The sequence below is a fragment of the Balaenoptera physalus genome, assembly GCF_965194825.1.
Source record: "Balaenoptera physalus genome assembly, chromosome: 6".
NCBI lineage: Eukaryota > Metazoa > Chordata > Mammalia > Artiodactyla > Balaenopteridae > Balaenoptera > Balaenoptera physalus.
In genome coordinates, this window is record NC_138885.1 from 49,952,706 (window position 1) to 49,974,409 (window position 21,704).

Genomic DNA, 21,704 nt, shown 5'->3' on the forward strand with positions numbered 1-21,704 from the left:
CTTTTGTATTTACTTCAGAGATTTTTGAGGGTTCTAAGGCTTTGCCTCCTGGCTGCCATAGAATTAAGGTTTTACCAGAACACTAATCTTCCAGATACAAACTCTTTGTTGCAAGGAATGTATAGTATTCCCCATTTTAAATGCTACATATTAAATTTAAATGAGCATAACATGGTGGTTGTTATTGACTGCATGTTTATATCCCCCCACCAAAATTATTATGTTGAAATCTTAACTCCCAAGGTGATAGTATTAGGAGGTAGAGTCTTTGGGAGGTGATCAGGTCATGAGAGCAGAGTCCTCATGATTGGAATTAGTTTCTTTATAAAAGAGGCCCTAGAGAGCTCCTTCACCCCTTCTACCATGTCAGTACATGGTGAGAAGACTTCTAGGAAGCAGGCTGTCACCAGACACTGAATCAGCAGGTACCTTGATATTGGACTTCCTAGCCTCCAGAAGAGCAAGAAATAAATTTCTATTGTGTATAATCTATCCAGTTTATGGTATTTTGTTATAGCAACCCAAATGCACTGAGACAGTGGTCTTGGATAAAACAGTGGCTATAAAGTTTGTCAGAGAGGATAAAACAGATATTAAATCAGAGGCAATTATTTTCAGTTAGAGTCATCCTAAGTGAATTAACCAGTTAGTATTTTAGAATGTTGGTAGACTTGTAGTCTTGTTCTGAGGCAGATTCAATTTGAATACACATTCATTTGTCACTCATTAGATTAACAAATATTTAATGGGCTCCTACTACATTCAATACATTGCATTCATCATAATGAGAATGTAAATATGAAGACTAATGAGTTTAAGAGAAAAACTTAGCAAATATTAATGTCATGAGTTTTACATTTGAATATCTTTGGTAAAATGGGACAAAATTATAACAAATGACAAAATACATTCTGGAAAATCCAATGCTTTTATTTCAGTCATGTAAAAACCTTCTTTTATGCATAAACTTTACTAGCTCTGCTACAATGAGACACATATATTTGATCTGAATTTCAAATTCTATGCACCTTCTCATGAATATTAATATAAATATTGCTAAGAAATTACCAAGATGAGTGAGAGTAGGAAAAAAGGAAAAAATTACTGGCTTGAATAAACCTTAGATTTACTAACAGAGTGAATCAAATCAAGGAGCAGAAGTCAGACTCTGATTTGAGGTGTAGGATTTCAAGGTTTCAAGCTCACCAACAAATGGAAGAAGACAAAGGAAATTACCTAAAAATTTTTTTACAGTGAAATGATACTTTAGAATTTTTATTGGGACCTTTAGTCTCAAAGGTCTAATAGGCTAATTGGGAGAAAAAGAACAGCAATGTCTTAAGCAGACAATAAGTATATCAATTGTGTGAGTGGAGTAGGAATTTTGGGCTTGCTAACCAGATACCCCACTGAATTTGGCCCCATCTTCTCCGAAGATTTCTACAGTGAGGAAGAACTAGTGGAAGGCAAATCCAAGATCAAGGTACTGACGATGCATTCTAATGCTTATGAATGAAAAACACAATTACACAACATGGTACCACTCCCACTAAAAACAAGCTCTCAGGATCGCAGATCTGTTTATTGCTGAAGTCCCTTTGCTTTACTTCTGCCTTTGCCCTATTCTTATGTGTAATTGAATACTGAACCTGAGACTTTGACTCCTGTCCTTTATTCTTTGCCCATGTTCACCCTAAGAACATTTTTCCTCTTTTGATCTATTAAACACTGTATCTGTGATAATGTTTCTGGTCCCATTGCATTTTTTTTTTTTTCTGACAACCCCATGTAACCAAAATTGGAGGATAAAAAACCACTCTTGTGTCAAATCCTACTTTTTTGTCATTCTCAGCAACCCACTGCTCTTCCCAACCTCAGCAGCCTACCACCTCCCTCTTCCACTTTCATTCTCTCCTCCTAGAAGTGATCATATATACAACTCAGTGATATCTCTGAATATTCCAGCATTCCCAAAAAAGGATGAAAAGGATTGTGGTGGGAGATAAATACTTTTGGGAAGGTAACCAAAAAATGATGAGTCTTGAAGGCAGCAGGTAGGATTGATTTGATTTGAGAGGTGATTGGGAAAGTTCTGCAGAGTAAAGATTTCCAGGTATATACGTGTGCATATATTTAGGGACATTTAGCAGGAACTACATTCACAAGCGAGGCCAGGCTATTACAGTAGATGATGTTTGAAGTGATTAGGAATTAGACTAAATATGTGACTGAAGAATTCAAGAAACTTATCTAAATAACTTGAACTCTGAAACAGTTTTCATGTTCTTTTCTAGCTACCGATTTCTTTTCTCCCTTTCTGGGAGAATAGAGTCATTTACATCTAATCCTAAACTGCTTTGGCAAAGTACATCCTAGGCAGACTTTGATAGTCAACCTAATTCCACACTTGGAACATAAGGATTTTATTTTTATTGCAATTAAGTTAAATAATTAATTAATTTTACAACATCACATGTCTTTTTATTTTATTATTATTATTTTTTCTTTCCCTGTGAGACAGATTTACTCTGCTCCCCATTCGGGAGGCCGGAAATTAAACTTCTTCACCTCTTGTGCTTGTTTCCATCCCTCTATGATCACCCAGGACTTCTGGGACTCTGTGAGGCAGAAATCAAAGATATTTGCTGGGTCCCTGCTCCATTTGCTTTTTACCTATAATGTCACTTCTCTGCCACTTCATGCTGAGGTTCAGCCCTGCAGTCTACCCTTGTTTCTTGGATACTTTCCTATAGAAGGGTTAGAAACACCCCTGACAGCAGCCCTCCTTGCCAACAAGGACATGGGCCTGTAGCCATTCCATTTGCTTTTCTGCCCAGTCTTGGGGAAGTGCTCATTCTCTCCATGATCTACCTTGTCCATCTCCCCTAATCAAAGCATTTCCCTCCTTCTACATTCCTTGCAAGACCTTTGTACAAAATCCCACTCAGGGGACCTTTAGAAGCTCAATGCTAGCTTCTTCTAGAGTTGGGTGGAAATTCTAAAATTAATATGGAAATCCAAATGTCAAGAATAGCTAATGCAATTCTGAAAAAGAACAGCAAAACTGGAAGACTTATACAACTAGGATGAAAGACATACTATAAAGTTACAGTAATTAAGTAAATGTGGTTTTGGTGCAAGTGTGTGTGTGTGTGTGCGTGTGTGTGTGTAGGGGGATACGGGCAAATGGTCAATGGAACAAAATGGAATCTAAAAAGACACCCTCATGTGCAATTACCTGATTTATGAAAATGCAGTGTTCTTGATGTGCTAAATCATTGGATATTCACATGAGAAAATATGCTCACTCTCCACACCTTCATCAAAACTTATCAACCTTTTTTTCTATTTTCTTTATGCCATATTATTTTTGCCCTTCTGATTTCAAGACTGGGGTCTTCTACAACTTACATCTTATAAGAACCTGCTGTGTAGCACAGGGAACTCTACTTCACCTCGCTGTACAGTAGAAACTAACACAGCATTGTAAAACAACTCTACCCCAATAAAAACAAATGATAGAAAAGAATATAAATATTTAGAGAGCTGATCTAGAAGACAAGAAGGGAAATACTAGGCAGACAGATAGCTGAGAAATCCCAACCAGAACTAATCCTTTCTACTCATTGTTTTTCTTCCAGAACATTGCTTGAGCCTATATTCTGGAATCAACTTCATTCTTGTTACTAGAGTTGGACAGTTTTACATCTATCTGCTCCCAATAGTTAATAAGAAGGACATCAAAACCATGTTGCTGTTTTTATCTGGATCTACCAAATATACAATAGAGTTCTGCCCATTTTAGACCTGTAATAAATATGTGTTGAATAATGTAACATTGAGATTGAGGAGAAATCTTTCAAACAGGATATACTGGTTTTACAGGTCTGTGAATGAACTTCCCAAAGCCTATTCGTTTGTTATAATTCAAAAACAAAGCTAGTATTCTCCAAGAGACTGTACAAAGTCATAATCTTTTGCTCCATAGTATTAAAATAATATATTTCTGAGTGGGTAATCCACAGAAAAAGGAAAACACAATTTTAAAAAATACCTGTTTCAAATAATCCTGTAAATTCATTTTTTACAAGCAAAATTTGCTGATAGGATTTGAACGTCCAATTTGTGATGTTAGGCTATGGTAGGAATATCTGTACAGCTTCTAGAGAACTCCTCTACTGTAGACTTTTCCAATAAGTATTTTCTCAAAATATCCATAAATATGCAGCACACCACAACTGAGATAGGATGAGGAAGACAAGGTGACTAATTGGATAAAGATACATGTTTAAGAATCATCATTGAATATTTAAGTTGCTATTTTGGTCTCCAAATTGTGACCTAAAAGTAAATTGCTCATGTATCAATAATAGTCTATTTAAAACATATTTAATAATGTTGCCCCAAAGGGCTAATTAACATATCACACAAGACGTGGTTTATTTTAGAAGTTATTTTAAAAGCATGAAAAGACAGAAAAGGAAGTTTCTAGTCCAAAGAAACATTATATTTTCAGCTCCATAATTATTGTCATTTACAGTGCTGTAAAGCTTTAATCCAGGGGAAACTCATCAGTGGAATATGACTCAGTTTGATCTGAAAGTCCTTGAGAGGAGGAGAAATATCTGCAGATGGTGGTTCATCTGCATCGTGTAATTACAGTATATGTTCACACTCTAATAAACCTAAAAATATATGAACACCAATATAGCCAATCCTCTGAATAAGCAATAACTAACGAACATCTGGGAATGGCTGCATGACTTATAATTGAGTAGATAATTTCCAAATCAGTCAATGAAGTGGTGGCTGTTAATTTCTTAGGGTAAGTACATACTCCAGTGCCACCTAGGCATTTAACAAGCACTAGACCCATTTGAAACATTTATTTGTGCAAGTTATAATATTATATAATTTTAAATAAGTCTGTGTGTGAGAATGTACTTCTTGGAGATAAACCGTCACACGGTTGGGTGAAAAACTGCGAACATTGATAAAATGATTCTAGGAAAAGCAGGAAAGTGGGAAAATAAATAAGTTCTGTTAATATACTTACTGTAACCATAGCTGAGCCATAGGGAAAAAAAAGCATTCTCAGGAAAAAAGATTCAGAAAGGGCCAATTAGTACTAGCCTCAGTTCCAAAGACATCTCATTTTCTGTTGCGTTTCTAATTCAGCTACACTTAGCATTTCTGTAACCTTTGCAGAAAATGAATTGCTGAACTTATTCACTGGAAAACATTACATTCTTTAAGACAATAGTATTCTAAATTTGCTATTTTAGCTTAGTGTTCTGGGCTCCTCGTTCCCTGAGGCTGCTTCAACAAGCGTAGCTCTGTTTTTACTTTTGTATTTCAAATGCCATTAATGCTTGTTTTAATAATGCACTGGGCTACCAAAGAGAAAGGTTTGAAACCTACTTTTGTAAGAATATTTTATTGTAAAAAAGCTAGATCAGAGAGGACCTTCAAGATGGCAGAGGAGTAGGACGTGGAGATCATCTTCTTCCCCACAAATACATCAGAAATACATCTACATGTGGAACAACTCCTACAGAACACCTACTGAATGCTGGCAGAAGACCTCAGACTTCCCAAAAGGCAAGAAACTCCCCACGTACCTGGGTAGGGCAAAAGAAAAAAGAAAAAACAGAGACAAAAGAATAGGGACGGGACCTGCACATCGGGAAGGGAGCTGTGAAGGAGGAAAGGTTTCCACACACTAGGAAGCCCCTTCGCGGGCGGAGACTGCGGATGGCGGAAGGGGGAAGCTTCGGAGCCACGGAGGAGAGCGCAGCCACAGGGGTGCAGAGGGCAAAGCGGAGAGATTCCCGCACAGAGGATCGGTGCCGACCAGCACCCACCAGCCCGAGAGGCTTGTCTGCTCACCCGCCGGGACGGGCTGGGGATGGGAGCTGAGGCTCCGGCTTCGGAGGTCAGATCCCAGGGAGAAGACTGCGGTTGGTGGAGTGAACACAGCCTGAACAGGACTAGTGCGCCACAGCTAGATGGGAGGGAGTCCGGGAAAAAGTCTGGAACCGCCTAAGAGTCAAGAGACCATTGTTTCAGGGTGCGCGAGCAGAGGGGATTCAGAGCATGGCCTAAACGAGCTCCAGAGATGGGCGCAAGCTGCTGCTCTCAGCACGGACCCTAGAGACGGGCATGAGACACTAAGGCTGCTGCTGCCACCACCAAGAAGCCTGTGTGCAAGCACAGGTCACTATCCACATCTACCCCCCTGGGAGGCTGTGCAGCCGGCCGCTGCCAGGGTCCCGTGATCCAGGGACAACTTCCCCAGGAGAACACATGGCATGCCTCAGGCTGTTGCAATGTCATGCTGGCCTCTGCCGCCGCAGGCTCGCCTCGCATCTGTACCCCTCTCTCCCCCTGGCCTGAGTGAGCCATAGCTCCATAATCAGCTGCTCCTTTAACCGTGTCCTATCTGAGTGAAGAACAGATGCCCTCAGGCGACCTACACTCAGAGGCGGGGCCAAATCCAAAGCTGAACCCCAGGAGCTGTGAGAACAAAGAAGAGAAAGGGAAATCTCTCCCAACAGCCTCAGGAGCAGCAGATTAAATCTCCACAATCATGTGATGTACCCTGCATCTCTAGGATACCTGAATAGATAAGGAATCATCCCAAAATTGAGGCAGTGGATTTATATGATTTTGTCTGTATAGCTTTCATTTTACCATTTGTCCTAGGGCTCTGTCTGTCCGTTTGTTTTTTTTTTTTTTTGTATAGTTTTTAGTGCTTGTTATCACTGGTGGATTTGTTTTTGGTTTGGTTGCTCTCTTCTTTCTTTCTTTCGTTTTTTTAAAATTACTTTTTAATTTTTGAATTTTCAATAATTGTTTTATTTTTTATTTTTAATACATTTATTTTATTTTATTCTTTCTCTCTTTCTTTTTTTCTCCCTTTACTTCTGAGCCATGTGGCTGACAGGGTCTTAGTGCTCCAGCTGGGTGTCAGCCCTGTGCCACTGAGGTGGAAAAGCAGAGTTCAGGACACTGGTCCACCAGAGGCCTCCCGGTGGACCAGTAATATCAAATTAGTAATATCAACCTAAATATTTATTACTTAAAAATTAGTAATACTGATATTACTAAAAAATTTAGTGATATTACTAAAAAATCAGTAATATCAAACGTAATATCAAATGGTGAAAGCTCTGCCAGAGATCTCCATCTCAACACTAAGACCCAGCTCCACTCAACGACCAGCACACTACAGTGCTGGACACCCTATGCCAAAAAACTAGCAAGACAGGAACACAACCCCACTCATTAACAGAGAGGCTGCCTAAAATCATAATAAGGTCACAGACACCCCAAAACACACCACCAGTTGCAGGCCTGACAACCGGAAAGACAAGATCCAGCCTCATCCACCAGAACACAGGCACCAATCCCCTCCAACAAGAAGCCTACACAAGCCACTGAACCAACCTTAGCCACTGGGGGCAGACACCAAAAACAATGGGAACAACGAACCTGCAGCCAGCAAAAAGGAGACCCCCAAACACAGTAAGTTAAGCAAAATAAGAAGACAGAGAAACACACAGCAGATGAAGGAGCAAGGTAAAAACCCACCAGAAAAAACAAATGAAGAGGAAATAGGCAGTCTAACTGAAAAAGAATTCAGAGTATGATAGTAAAGATGATCCAAAATCTTGGAAATAGAATGGAGAAAATATAACAAACGTTTAACAAGGATCTAGAAGAACTAAAGAGCAAACAAAAAATGATGAACAACATAATAAATGAAATTAAAAATTCTCTAGAAGGAATCAATAGCAGAATAAATGAGGCAGAAGAACGGATACATGGCCTGGAAGATAAATAGTGGACATAACTACTGCAGAGCAGAATAAAGAAAAAAGAATGAAAACAATTGAGGACAGTCTCAGAGACCTCTGGGACAACATTAAACACACCAACATTCGAATTATAGGGGTCCCAGAAGAAGAAGAGGAAAAGAAAGGGACTGAGAAAATATTTGAAAAAATTATAGTTGAAAACTTCCCTAATATGTGAAAGGAAATAGTCAATCAAGTCCAGGAAGAGCAGAGAGTCCCATACAGGATAAATCCAAGGAGAAACACGCCAAGACACATATTAATGAAACTATCAAAAATTAAATACAAAGAAAAAATATTAAAATCAGGAAAGGAAAAACAACAAATAACATACAAGGGAATACCCATAAGGTTAGCAGCTGATCTTTCAACAGAAACTGTGCAAGCCAGAGGAAGTGGCAGGACATATCTAAAGTGATGAAAGGGAAAAACCTACACCCAAGATTACTCTACTCAGCAAGGATCTCATTCAGATTCAGTGGAGAAATTAAAACAGTTAAAGACAAGCAAAAGCTAAGAGAATTCAGCACCACCAAACCAGCTTTACCAGAAATGCTAAAGGAACTTCTCTAGGCAGGAAACACAAGAGAAGGAAAAGACCTACAATAACAAACCCAAAACAATTAAGAAAATGGTAACAGGAACATACATATTGGTAACTACCTTAAATGTAAATGGATTAAATGCTCCAACCAAATGACATAGACTGGCTGAATGGATACAAAAACAAGACCCATATATATGCTGTCTACAAGAGACCCACTTCAGACCAAGGGACACATACAGACTGAAAGTGAGGGGACGGAAAAAGATATTCCATGCAAATGGAAATCAAAAGAAAGCCAGAGTTCCGATTCTTATATCAGACACAATACACTTTAACATAAAGAATGTTACAAGAGACAAAGAAGGACACTACATAATGACCAAGGGATCAATCCAAGGAGAAGATATAATAATTGTAAATATTTATGCACCCAACATAGGAGCACCTCAATATATAAGGCAAATACTTACAACCATAAAAGGGGAAATCGACAGTAATATAATCATAATAGGCGACTTTAACACCCCACTTTCACCAACAGACAGATCATCCAAAAGGAAAATAAATAAGGGAACACAAACATTAAATGATACATTAAAAAAGATGGACTGAATTGATATTTATAGGACATTCCATCCAAAAACAACAGCATACACTTTCTTCTCAAGTGCTCATGGAACATTTTCCAGGATAGATCATATCTTGGGTCACAAATCAAGCTTTGGTAAATTTAAGAAAATTGAAATCGTATCAAGTATCTTTTCCGACCGCAACGCTATGAGACTAGATATCAATTACAGGAAAAAATTTGTAAAAAATAAAAACACATGGAGACTAAAAAATACACTACAAAATAACCAAGAGATCGCTGAAGAAATCAAAAATACCTAGAAACAAGTGACAATGAAAACATGACAACACAAAACCTATAGGATGCAGCAAAATCTGTTCTAAGGGGAAGTTTATAGCAATACAATCCTACCTTGAGAAACAAGAAATCTCAAATAAACAACTTAACCTTACACCGAAAGCAATTAGAGAAAGAAGAACAAAAAACCCTAAAGTTGGGCTTCCCTCGTGGCGCAGTGGTTGAGAATCTGCCTGCTAATGCAGGGGACACGGGTTCGAGCCCTGGTCTGGGAAGATCCCACATGCCATGGAGCAACTAGGTCCGTGAGCCACAACTACTGAGCCTGCGTGTCTGGAGCCTGTGCTCCGCAACAAGAGAGGCCGCAATAGTGAGAGGCCCGCGTATCGCGATGAAGAGTGGCCCCCGCTTGCCACAACTAGAGAAAGCCCTCGCACAGAAACGAAGACCCAACACAGACAAAAATAAATAAATTAATTAAAAAAAAAAAAACATATAAAAAAAAAACCCTAAAGTTAACAGAAGGAAAGAAATCATAAAGATCAGATGACAAATAAATGAAAAAGAAATGAAGGAAACACCAAAGATCAATAAAACTAAAAGCTGGTTCTTTGAGAAGATAAACAAATTTGATAAACTATTAGCCAGACTCAGCAAGAAAAAAAGGGAGAAGACTCAAATCAGTAAAATTAGAAATGAAAAAGGAGAAGTAACAACTGACACTGCAGAAATACAAAGGATCATGAGAGATTAGCACAAGCAACTATATACCAATAAAATGGACAACCTGGAAGAAATGGACAAATTCTTAGAAAAGCACAACCTACCAAGACTTAACCAGAAAGAAATAGAGAATATAAACAATCACAAGCACTGAAATTGAGACTGTGATTACAAATATTCCAACAAGCAAAAGCCCAGGACCAGATGGCTTCACAGGCAAATCTATAAAACATTTAGAGAAGAGCTAACACCTATCCTTCTCAAACTCTTCCAAAATATAGCAGAGGGAGGAACACTCCCAAACTCATTCTATGAGGCCACCATCACCCTGATACCAAAACCAGACAAAGATGTCACAAAGAAAGAAAACTATAGGCCAATATCACTGATGAACATAGATACAAAAATCCTCAACAAAATACTAGCAAACTGAATCCAACAGCATATTAAAAGGATCATGCACCATGATCAAGTGGGGTTTATCCCAGGAATGCAAGCGTTCTTCAATATAGGCAAATCAATCAATGTGATAACCATATTAACAAACTGAAGGAGAAAAACCATTTGATCATCTCAATAGATGCAGAGAAAGCTTTCACCACAATTCAACACCCATTTATGATAAAAACTCTCCCAAAAGTAGGTATAGAGGGATCTTACCTCAACATAATAAGGGCCATATATGAGAAACCCATAGCCGACATTGTTCTCAATGGTGAAAAACTGAAACCAGTTTCACTAAGATCAGGAACAAGGCAAGGTTGCCTACTCTCACCACTATTATTCAACATAGTTTTGGAAGTGTTAGCCACAGCAATCAGAGAAGAAAAAGAAATAAAAGGAATCCAAATCGGAAAAGAAGGAGTAAAGCTGTCACTGTTTGCAGATGACATGATACTATACATAGAGAATACTACAGATGCTACCAGAAAACTACTAGGAGTAATCAATGAATGTGGCAAAGTAGCAGGATACAAAATTAATGCACAGAAATCACTTGCATTCCTATACACTAATGATGAAAAATCTGAAAGAGAAATTCAGGAAGCACTCCCATTTATCACTGCAAGAAAAAGAATAATATAGCTAGGAATAAACCTACCTAAGGAGACAAAAGACCTGTATGCAAAAAACTATAAGACCCTGATTAAAGAAATTAAAGATGATACAAACAGATGGAAAGATATACCATGTTCCTGGATTGTAAGAATCAACATTGTGAAAATTACGATACTACCCAAAGCAATCTACAGATTCAATGCAATCCCTATCACACTACCAAGGCATTTTCACAGAACTAGAACAAAATATTTCACAATTTGTATGGAAACACAAAACACCCCAAATAGCCAAAGCAATCTTGAGAAAGAAAAACGGAGCTGGCAGAATCATGCTCTCTGACTTCAGACTATACTACAAAGCTACAGTGATCAAGACAGTGTGGTACTGGCACAAAAACAGAAATGTAGGTCAATGGAACAGGATAGAAAGCCCAGAGATAAACCCACACACATATGGATACCTTATCTTTGATAAAGGAGGCAAGAATATACAATGGAGAAAAGACAGCCTCTTCAATAAGTGGTGCTGGGAAAACTGGACAGCTACATGTAAAAGAATGAAATTTGAACACTCCCTAACATCATGCAAAAAAATAAACTCAAAATGTATTAAAGACCTAAATGTAAGACCAGGCACTATATTACTCTTGGAGGAAAACATAGGCATGACACTCTATGACATAAATCACAGCAAGATCCTTTTTGATCAACCTCCTAGAGAAATGGAAATAAAAACAAAAATAAACAAATGGGACCTAATGAAACTTAAAAGTTTTGCACAGCAAAGGAAACCATAAACAAGACGAAAAGACAACCCTCAGAATGGGAGAAAATGTTTGCAAATGAAGCAACTGACAAAGGATTAATCTCCAAAATTTACAAGCAGCTCATGCAGCTCAATATCAAAAAAACAAAAAACCCAATCCAAAAAAGGGCAGAAGACCTAAATAGACATTTCTCCAAAGAAGATATACAGATTGCCAAGAAACACATGAAAGGATGCTCAACATCACTAATCATTAGAGAAATGCAAATCAAAACTACAATGAGGCATCACCTCACACCAGTCAGAATGGCCATCATCAAAAAATCTACAAACAATAAATGCTGGAGAGGGTGTGGAGAAAAGGGAACCCTCGTACACTGTTGGTGGGAATGTAAATTGATACAGTCACTATGGTGAACATGATGGAGGTTCCTTAAAAAACTAAAAATAGAATTACCATACAACTCAGCATTCCCACTACTGGGCATATATCCTGAGAAAATCGTAATTCAAAAAGTGTCATGTACCACAATGTTCATTGCAGCACTATTTACAGTAGCCAGGACATGGAAGCAACCTCAGTGTCCATCAACAGATGAATGGATAAAGAAGATGTGGCACATATATACAATGGAATATTACTCAGCCAAATAAAGAAACGAAATTGAGTTATTTGTAGTGAGATGGATGGACCTAGAGTCTGTCATACAGAATGAGGTATGTCAGAAAGCAAAAAGCAAATACCGTATGCTAACACATATATATGGAATCTTAAAAAAAAATAACTGGTTCTAAAAACCTAGGGGCAGGACAGGAATAAAGACACAGACGTAGAGAATGGACTTGAGGACATGGGGAGGAGGAAGGGTAAGCTGGGACGAAGTGAGAGAGTGGCATGGACATATACACACTACCAAATGTAAAATAGATAGCTAGTGGGAAGCAGCCGCATAGACAGGGAGATCAGCTCGGTGCTTTGTGACCACCAAGAGGGAGGGTGGAAGGGAGATGCAAGAGAGAGGAGATATAGGGATATAAGTATACGTATAGCTGATTTACTTTGTTGTACAGCAGAAACTAACAGAACAATATAAAGCAATTATACTCCAATAAAGATGTTCGGAAAAAAAAAAAGCTAGATCAATACTTGACATCAACAGGTGAATCTTTTAATGTGAAAATTTCAGGAAAATAACAAAACAGGATTGAAGAATAGATATTTTTTGAAAGAGGACTTTTCTGGTACTTATCTATAAATGTTGCATTGAAGACAATCTTTTTAACCTATAGGAAACATTGGGGCTGCTCTTACATAAAGGAAAGGCACACGAACCAAAATAATAAAAATAATAATTTTGGATTTTGGTATGACTTCATCATTTCTGGTTTCCAAAGTTCCAATACTACCCTTTCCTTAGTTTTTGGATTAAAAAAAAAAGAATGTGAATAAAAAGAAGGAGCCAGCGTCCTTTCTTTTATTCAGTTGTGAGCATTGAGCTAAGCACTTAAGCATTATCTTATTTAATCTTTAAAACAATTTTTCTAAAGTAGGTACTATTTTTGTTCCAATTTTATAGAGAAACTAGGCCTGGACAACTAGATCCTTTAAAATCTGTGCTCAACACCATTCTTGTTCCAAACTCACTTCCTTTTCTTTCTTCATCTCTACAAGGAAATGATACTTTGAGACAACTAAGGGTGTGGCATTGTGTAACTAAACTAGCCCTACTCTCTCTTCTGTTCATATTTTTCTTGGGAATGTGAATAGCAGCAAAAATAAATGCTGTGTATTTCAGTAAACTCAAAACAGAAGTACCTATTATTTAGATATACACGTATGATTAAGAAGAATTTTTTCAACTTAGTGATCAAAGATTATTTTCCCCCCAAGTAGACGCTGCATCATTTATTTTGGTGTAACAGATGATGCCAAAGCCCTTTTCCTTCAAACAGTGTAAATTAGGTTATTATGAATTTGAATGTATGCATTGCTATTAACCTATTTTCTAATCTCTCGACTAGTTTCTAAGAAATAAAAATGATTGGCTCTATTTCTTCAGAGAGAATTTTTTTTTTTTTTGTTGCCTTCACAAGGTGTCATCATTTGGTACTTTACAACAGACTTTAGTCAAAATGATTTTAACATCTTTCATCTGATATTTTGTACTTGGTAGTCAAAAAATCATATGAGTTGCTATGACAGTAGACTTTTTCTTTTAATGAATTAACTTTTGAGACAACATTGGTTTATAACATTATATAAATTTCATGTGTACAACATTATACTTCTACTCCTGTTTACACTACAACATGTTCACTACCAAAAATTTCATTACCCTCTGTCACCGTACAGTTGATCCCCTTTAGCATTTTGCCCTCCTGCCCCTAACCCTTTTCTTTCTGGTAACCACTAGTCTCTTCTTATTATCTATGTGTTTATTTTTGTTTAGTGTGGTTTGTTCATTTATTTATTTATTTATTTATTTATTATATTTCACATATGAGTGAAATCATACGGTAACAAGGATGTGGAGAAAAGGGAATCCTTGTACGTTGTTGGAGGGAATGTAAGTTGGTACAGCTGCTGTAGAGAACAGTATGGAGATTCCTCAAAAAATTAAAAATAAACCTAGTGTATGATCCAGCTATTCCACTTCTGGGTATTTATCCATAGAATACAGAAACACTAATTTGAAAAGATACATGCACTCCTGTGTTCATCATAGCATTATTTACCATAGCCAAGATATGGAAGCAACCTAAGTGTCCATCAACAAATGAATGGATAAAGAAGATGTGGTATTTACATGTTGTGGAATACTACTCAGCCACACAAAAGATGAAATCTTGACATTTGTAACAATAGGGATAGACCTTGAGGGTATTATGCTGAATGAAATAAATCAGATGAAGAAAAAGACAGCAGATCTTAAATGTCCTCCTTACAGAACAAATTACAATTATGTGATGGATGAATTAGCTAACCTTAAGTGGTAATCAAGTTGCAATATACATGTGTATCAAATGACCATGTTGTACACCTTAAACTTACATAATGTTGTATGTCAATTATATTTCAGTACAGCTGAGAAAAAATAAAAATTAAAAAAAATAGAAATACTATGTTTGGTTTCTGTAATTACGTATGTTCTCCTGGCCACGTGATACTTCTTTGTAAGTTATTTGCCTTGATTTCAGGAAACTGAAATAAATAATGAACACCTCTTACAATTCATAATTCATACAATTTATTAGAATGGTTATTGTTAAAGTCTGAATTCTAAACCTCCAAAGTTCATATGTTGAAGCCCTAACCATTAGTATCTTATGATGTGACTGTATTTGGAGATTCCAGGGATGCATGCTGGCACAGAGGAAAGTTTATTTTATTTATTTTTTAATATCTTTATTGGAGTATAATTGCTTTACAATGTTGTGTTAGTTTCTGCTGTACAGAGGAAAGTTTATATAAGACACAGGAGGAAGGCAGCCACCTGCGAGCCAAGGAGAGAGGTCTCAAGAGAAACCAAACTCGCTGACATCTTGATCTTGGATTTCCAGCGTCTAGAACTGTGAGAAAAAAATGTTGTTTAAGCCACCCAGTCTGTGGTAATTTGCTATTGTGGCCTTAGAAAACTAACATAGGGTTTATTAAGATTCTTTATTGTATAAATATGTCTGGACATGGGAGAAGAACAGAGTTCATTTGGACAGAGCAAATTGACAGCTTACCTCTTCTTTTCCTCACTCAGTCACTTACAACTGTTTAAGCACTATGGAAAGATAGCCCATTTAAAAAGTGCTCTGAATCTATGAAATGAATATTTTATTATTATTTTTCTGTCCAATTTTAGAGAGGGTAATCATCATAATCACTATATTCAATTACTTATTATCTAAATGATATGACATTAGTCAGATTCCAAACTCTAATCATGACAAATCATCAAACATTAGAAAACAATTACCTGATAATGAGTCAATCTAAATGTTTGGATCATAAAACCTTCTATCTCACCCCTTCTCTGCTTCTATATTTCCTCGAATCCATTATTCTCACTCAAAAGAGTGACCTTTCCAAAATGCATTTGATCGTGGCACTTTTGGGAAAACACTTTTGAACTGTTCTCCCATCCATTCAAGATAAATTTCAATCTCTTGAGCATGTCACAAAGGGTCTATGGTAACTTGATGACTGCTGCCTTTTCAACCTCCCTCCCATCGCCCCCAACTAGTGCTCTTCAGTCCAGCTCCCCAACCTGCTGTGTTCCTGGGTTTTCTCACCTGTTTGTCATTTCACCTGCTTCTCTCTTTGTTTATTCTTTCTTAACCACACCATGTTTGACAAATCAGTGTAGTGGCTAAGATGAGGGACTCTGATGTTAGACTTTGTACCTTCAAATCCCAGTTCTGTCACTAATTACCTGTATGACTTGTCCCTGCTTTAGTTTTCTCATCTGTATGTATCTGCATGATAAAATTCATATCAAAATTAACATCCTAGGATTGTTATACTTAATAAGTTAATATATGAAAAGAGAACATTATTTGACTCATTATAAGCATTCAATAAGTTTTAGTTATCAAGATTTAGCATAGGGTCTCCTCCTCTGGGGAACTGTCCCTGACTGGGGTAGCTGCCCTCCATGTGTTTCCATGTTATCAAGTCCATACTACACTCTATTTTAATTGACTATTACAGTAGCATCTGTGATACAAACTAGAAACAACTTGAAGAGAAGAATAAGGTCTAGTTTTCATTGCATTCCCAGAGCAGATCTTTGCACCAGATATACAGTAAGTGCTCTATAAATATTCAGTGGATAAGTGAATAAAAAAATGAAAGAGCTGTGTTCAACTCAAAGATTAAAAATGCTTCAAATAAATATCTGAGAGAGATGTTGTTCTTATACATAAATCGATTTGTCTACAGTGACAATTTCCATTTCTTCTACCAACAAGTGTTTTTAAATATTGAATCAATCGGAAGCAATTTTTCATTATGAAGCCATCAAGTTTATTAATAAAAATTTTGAAAATATGCAAAAGGAAAAATAAATGTTAAAAACACCCATAATTATATTATCCAAAGACCAGTGTTATTAATATTTTAGTATATTTTTTGTCCTTTTACTCAACAAAAAAACTAATGTAAATATTTTCTGTCATTCCAATATCTTAGTGAACACAGTCCATCCAATAGATACACCATTTGTTACTTAGATATTTCTTATTGTAGGTCATTGGGTTTGACCAGTTTTGTTAGGTTGTAAGCAATGTAAACAATGAACATCTTTGTATATGAACCTCGTTTGTGCTGTAGAATTACTCCTTGGACTGCTATCTGAGTAACTGAACTTCCAGTTTAAAGTCTGCGGACACCCTTAAGATACTTGAAATCTACTCATAGATCGGTTTTCAAAAGATTTATATTAACATATGTTTTGTGAATTTTTCTAGTATTTCAAATTACTGTTATAACTGTGGAAATTTTTACTTATCAAATAAATATCTTCCTTTGAATTATTATCTGCACTTTCCTAGTCTCCTTTGCTGTTTACTCACATCTTGCTAGAAAATAATAATTTTCTTATAGTTATTGTGAATTAGCAAATACGACAAAACCATCCTTAATGATCATTTTTCCTTTGGTAAATGGGAGGGAAAGGTAAAGAAAGTCAGAAAACCAAAGGCACAGAGGGAGAGAATGGGATGTTACTTGGGAAGGATGTCTTGATGCTAGATGGGTCTCCTCATTGCAAGGTCTATTCCTCCTTCTCTCAGGATTAGAAATTAAATTAAATTTAGAGATCACAGGATTGTGGGGGACAGTTTCCTGTTAAATACGCTAAAAGGAACTGACGCATAGAAACCTGAATGTCAAATGACTAATAATCAATGATAATAATAATTTTATTTACTGCTCAAGAAATTTTACATGAGAAGCCAAATTATTATAAAAAATTACTGGGTGACCGTGAAGTTAGAAAACAGAGAGTTAGTTGCAATATCTATGGCCAGTGTTACCAAGCCAGGAATACAATACAGCCTTCCCTCCTCTTGGATGTACCTGTTCTATAGAACCTGTGATCCTATTATGGAGCATTGTTGGCATGTCAACAGTTGCCCATTTGGCTTATTTTTCCTCTACCTTCACAGCAGAGAAATCTACCTCTTGATAACATTGTCTCACATTAGGTACGTTAATATTTACAAGTTACAGAATCTAGTTCAACTGTCTGATAGTCATTTTGTCTTATGATGGTGACAGTGATGACCATGATAATGGTGATGATGTTGAAGCTAAAATGATGACGTAAAACTGCTTTGTGTTTTTCTGCTTTAGTCCTTTATAAATTGTATCTATAGTTTAACTCAATAATCACAATCTTTTGTGTGTTTTTTTATTTATCAATTCATGGCTAGGATGAAGAGGGAGATACCTCATTCCCATGTACTAAAAAAACCCCCGTGAATATTATACAATTTCTTTGATTGTCAATATACAATTGACATGATAGTATACAATATGGTGTAATAAGTTCCTATTTTTTTTTAAAATTATAGGAAGTCAGGACCGTATAGGTAAGACCATTTATTCCCTTGTTTAGTTATAGAGTAAGCACAACTTCTGTCTTTAGAACTCTTTCATACCCAGCACCAATTTTGGATTTGTTCATGGCTGTCCTTGAAATCTCTCAGATTCTGCTGAATTTCAGAATTCAGTTGATAACTCAATCTTATATGTCTGCCACTGAAGTCACCCAGATCGCCTGAACCATCACTGAACCTTGTCTTTCTGCCTTTCTCTTTGGCTGCTGTGGCTGCGATGGATTTATCTTTCTATTGTGTCGTAATTCCTGTTTCCCAGTTGCTGTCAAGGATGAGCCTGGCAATGGGACCCACACATCTCAGCAGAGCACGCAGGGCTCGGCGTAAGCCATTACTCTGGCAGCACGTGTGGGCACTTTTAGGAACAGCTTTGCTGCAGTTGTTCTGACTACAAGGCGAGGCTAATGAAGCAGCTCCAAGAATTTTTTGTAGCGAAAGCAATTACCTCGATGTGGGGTCTGAACAACAGCAACACGACCTTCCATCATGACACTCTCTTTATTAATATTTTAATTACTTCTGTGCAGATACCCAGTAATATTGGCAACATTTTATCTGGTGAATTTGTCTTGCTGCAACCCCTGGATCATAGGTCAAAGAAACTGTTGTAGCAAAATTTGGGAGAAAAGATTCGTTATATATTTATACTTACCAACATATTCCATAAAAATGACAGCATTTTTTTTCACTTCATTAACTTTGCTGACTGCTGACTTCTTTTTGCCCTTGGTTCTAACATATACAAGAAAATGGTCATTACTTAAATAATACAACAAAAGAAATACCTATAAAGGACATAAGACTCTTCTGAATATTTTAAAACATTGACAATGATGGCATGCCATTTTGAGTAATACGATTATATAAAGATAAGTCTAATTTCTGGCATTTGATTTATTTTCATTCATTGATAATGCCGTTTGTGGTTATCTTTCTTCTAATCAAAATTTGTATGCTTCTTTGTACAAAAAGATTTAATTTACCTCTGACTAAAGCACAAAAGCTTAAGTTACTAGAACTTTTGAGGCTGAATATCCCAATATTTGAGATATTTCCGCTTTCATACAGGCTGTTCTCCCAGGATCAAGTGAATCTTAACTCATAACATAGATGTTACTTTTGTCTTCTTGTCATGTATTCCGTGAAAATATACAGCTCAACTGAATTAAAATATAGCAGATAACATAGATTGGTGGCATGTGTGTGTGTGTGTGTGTGTGTGTGTGTGTGTGTGAAGAGAGAAGTGAATGTGTGTATCGACTTGTGATTATCTGTGGTGGAATTCTGCTTTATATTCATTGGCAACATTTATATTTTAACATAATTGACAGTTCCTAATCAGCTTAATTACCTGTTTGTTGACTTACTGTTTTAATTAGAAGGCCTGGAATTGCAAATAACAGAAAACTCCACTTTAATTGGCTTAAGAAATAAAGGAACATTTTAGTTGAGTAGATTTATTGCTGGAAGGAGAAGGGCAGGCTCAGGATTGGCTTTATCCTGAGGTTTGTAATATCATGAGGGATCCAGCTCTGTGTCTTTCAGCTCTGTCCATCTTTATATATTGGTTTTTCCTCATGATGACTTCATTAAAATGACTGCAGCAGATTTAGGCCTCACATCTACATGCGAAATCATCTAAGGAAGGGAGCCCAGTTGCAACACTTCAACAATCCTGAGGTTTACCATTATTGTGTCAGTTGAGAATGAATATTCAGGTCTGAACCCCATGACTGTGGCGAAGAGAACGGGATGTACTGTGTCAAGGTCACATTTCCGCACCTGAAGCTTGGAGGATGCCCAGGTCCCATTACCCATACCTGAAGCTGGGAGGGGAGCCAATTTTCCTGGAAACGCTGGGATCTCTAAATAAAAACCAGAGACTGTTGGAAAGGATTAGGATAAAAAGAAAATGCATACTGAAGACATAATCCACAAATATAGTTATTTTTTAAAAAATCTGCATTGCCTGCTGCAAAAAAAAAGTCTGTGGTTCTCACACGCTCATCTCTCCTTTCTATATGGACTGACATGATTCTAACCGACATTTGAGCTATTCCTTGTGGTGTCCAAGAGTGGGAGTCAAAGAGGAGTTCGGCAGGGAAGCAGAATGAAGAGAAAGCTGGACCATTTCCCAGCTCTCCTGAGTCAGGTCTTCACAGTATGGCTTCATTAATCTCTTTGAAGTCATTTCTCAGAACATCAGACACACATTCAAATGTTAGTACAAAAATACATTTCAAAGACAAATAGGAATGTTTTTCACACCACGTATCATTTTGGATTAACCACGTCTCTTTGATTAGGTGTAACTATTCCTCCAGGTTTAAGCAAATAGTGGCTTCAGGTAGGCCCAGGACAGATAGTCAAAATATTTAACAAATGCTATGTCATGGGCTTCTGCCAATCACTGCACCCCCAGCCGAGAAGATGGGCTGCCACCTACTGTCCCTAACCTGTGAGTCCTGGTTAAATGATAGCCTGATTAGCTTCTTCCGCAGGGAACCCTTGGGTAGTTGCAGTGGATTTTTAAGATTTAAGAAAGATTTATTATTTAAACCATGCAACTCTAGCGGTAAAAACGGATGTCAAACGGCTTGATATTTGTGAGTGTGAGGTCTCTTCCGTCTCTTTCACTATTGGTCTGAACTTTTCTACTACAATCAGTAAGAATAAGTTGCTGCTGTTGTTTAAATAGATGGTTTATCAAACACACTTAAGCTTTATCATCACGAGGAACAAATAAATCCACCTACTAATTATAAATTATTTCTCCTATACCTATATAACCAACTTATTGTTTTACTTTTCATCTGTTGCTTCAATGTCAATGATCTGTCAATTATCTTTTATTTTATCTTCTGCGAGAATGTTTGCTGAAAAAAAGCCATCATGTCTTTGACTGCCATCCACCAATTGTTTGTCTGCATTCACAGCTCTGCCAGTTTTAGAGATGAGTAATTACAGGGCCCACACTTGAGATCTGCCAAGCCTTAAGAGAAGGATCATTCTGTTAGAAAACTCAATTTTTCTCAGAGAGGCACTGCTGGTAACTTCTGGAAAAATTTTAGTAACTACTTTTCTCTAGTCACTTATAGTTTCCTGAGGCCATAGTCACTGTTTTCAGATTCACCATGGAAGTAATACTCTGGAGCCAAGAAAATCAATCCCCTTCGTAGGTCAGACAACATTTAGACATATTTCTCTAACATCAAGAATAAATAATATTGGCATATGTAGATCTGTTAATAGCTAAAATAAAAATCAA

The 21,704-nt window shown here is 37.0% G+C and overlaps 1 protein-coding gene and 1 long non-coding RNA gene across 2 annotated transcripts in view; one reads left to right on the forward strand and one right to left on the reverse strand.

Moving 5' to 3' along the window:
- KCNJ3 (potassium inwardly rectifying channel subfamily J member 3) overlaps positions 1 to 21,704 on the forward strand; it is a 621,683-nt gene that overhangs the window by 412,311 nt on the left and 187,668 nt on the right. The window lies entirely within an intron of this gene.
- Positions 6,721 to 12,525, reverse strand: LOC309662465. Its single transcript, XR_014264709.1, has 2 exons — positions 9,783 to 12,525; positions 6,721 to 9,464 (listed from the first exon to the last, which is right to left on the reverse strand). It is a non-coding gene; the product is annotated as an uncharacterized lncRNA (long non-coding RNA).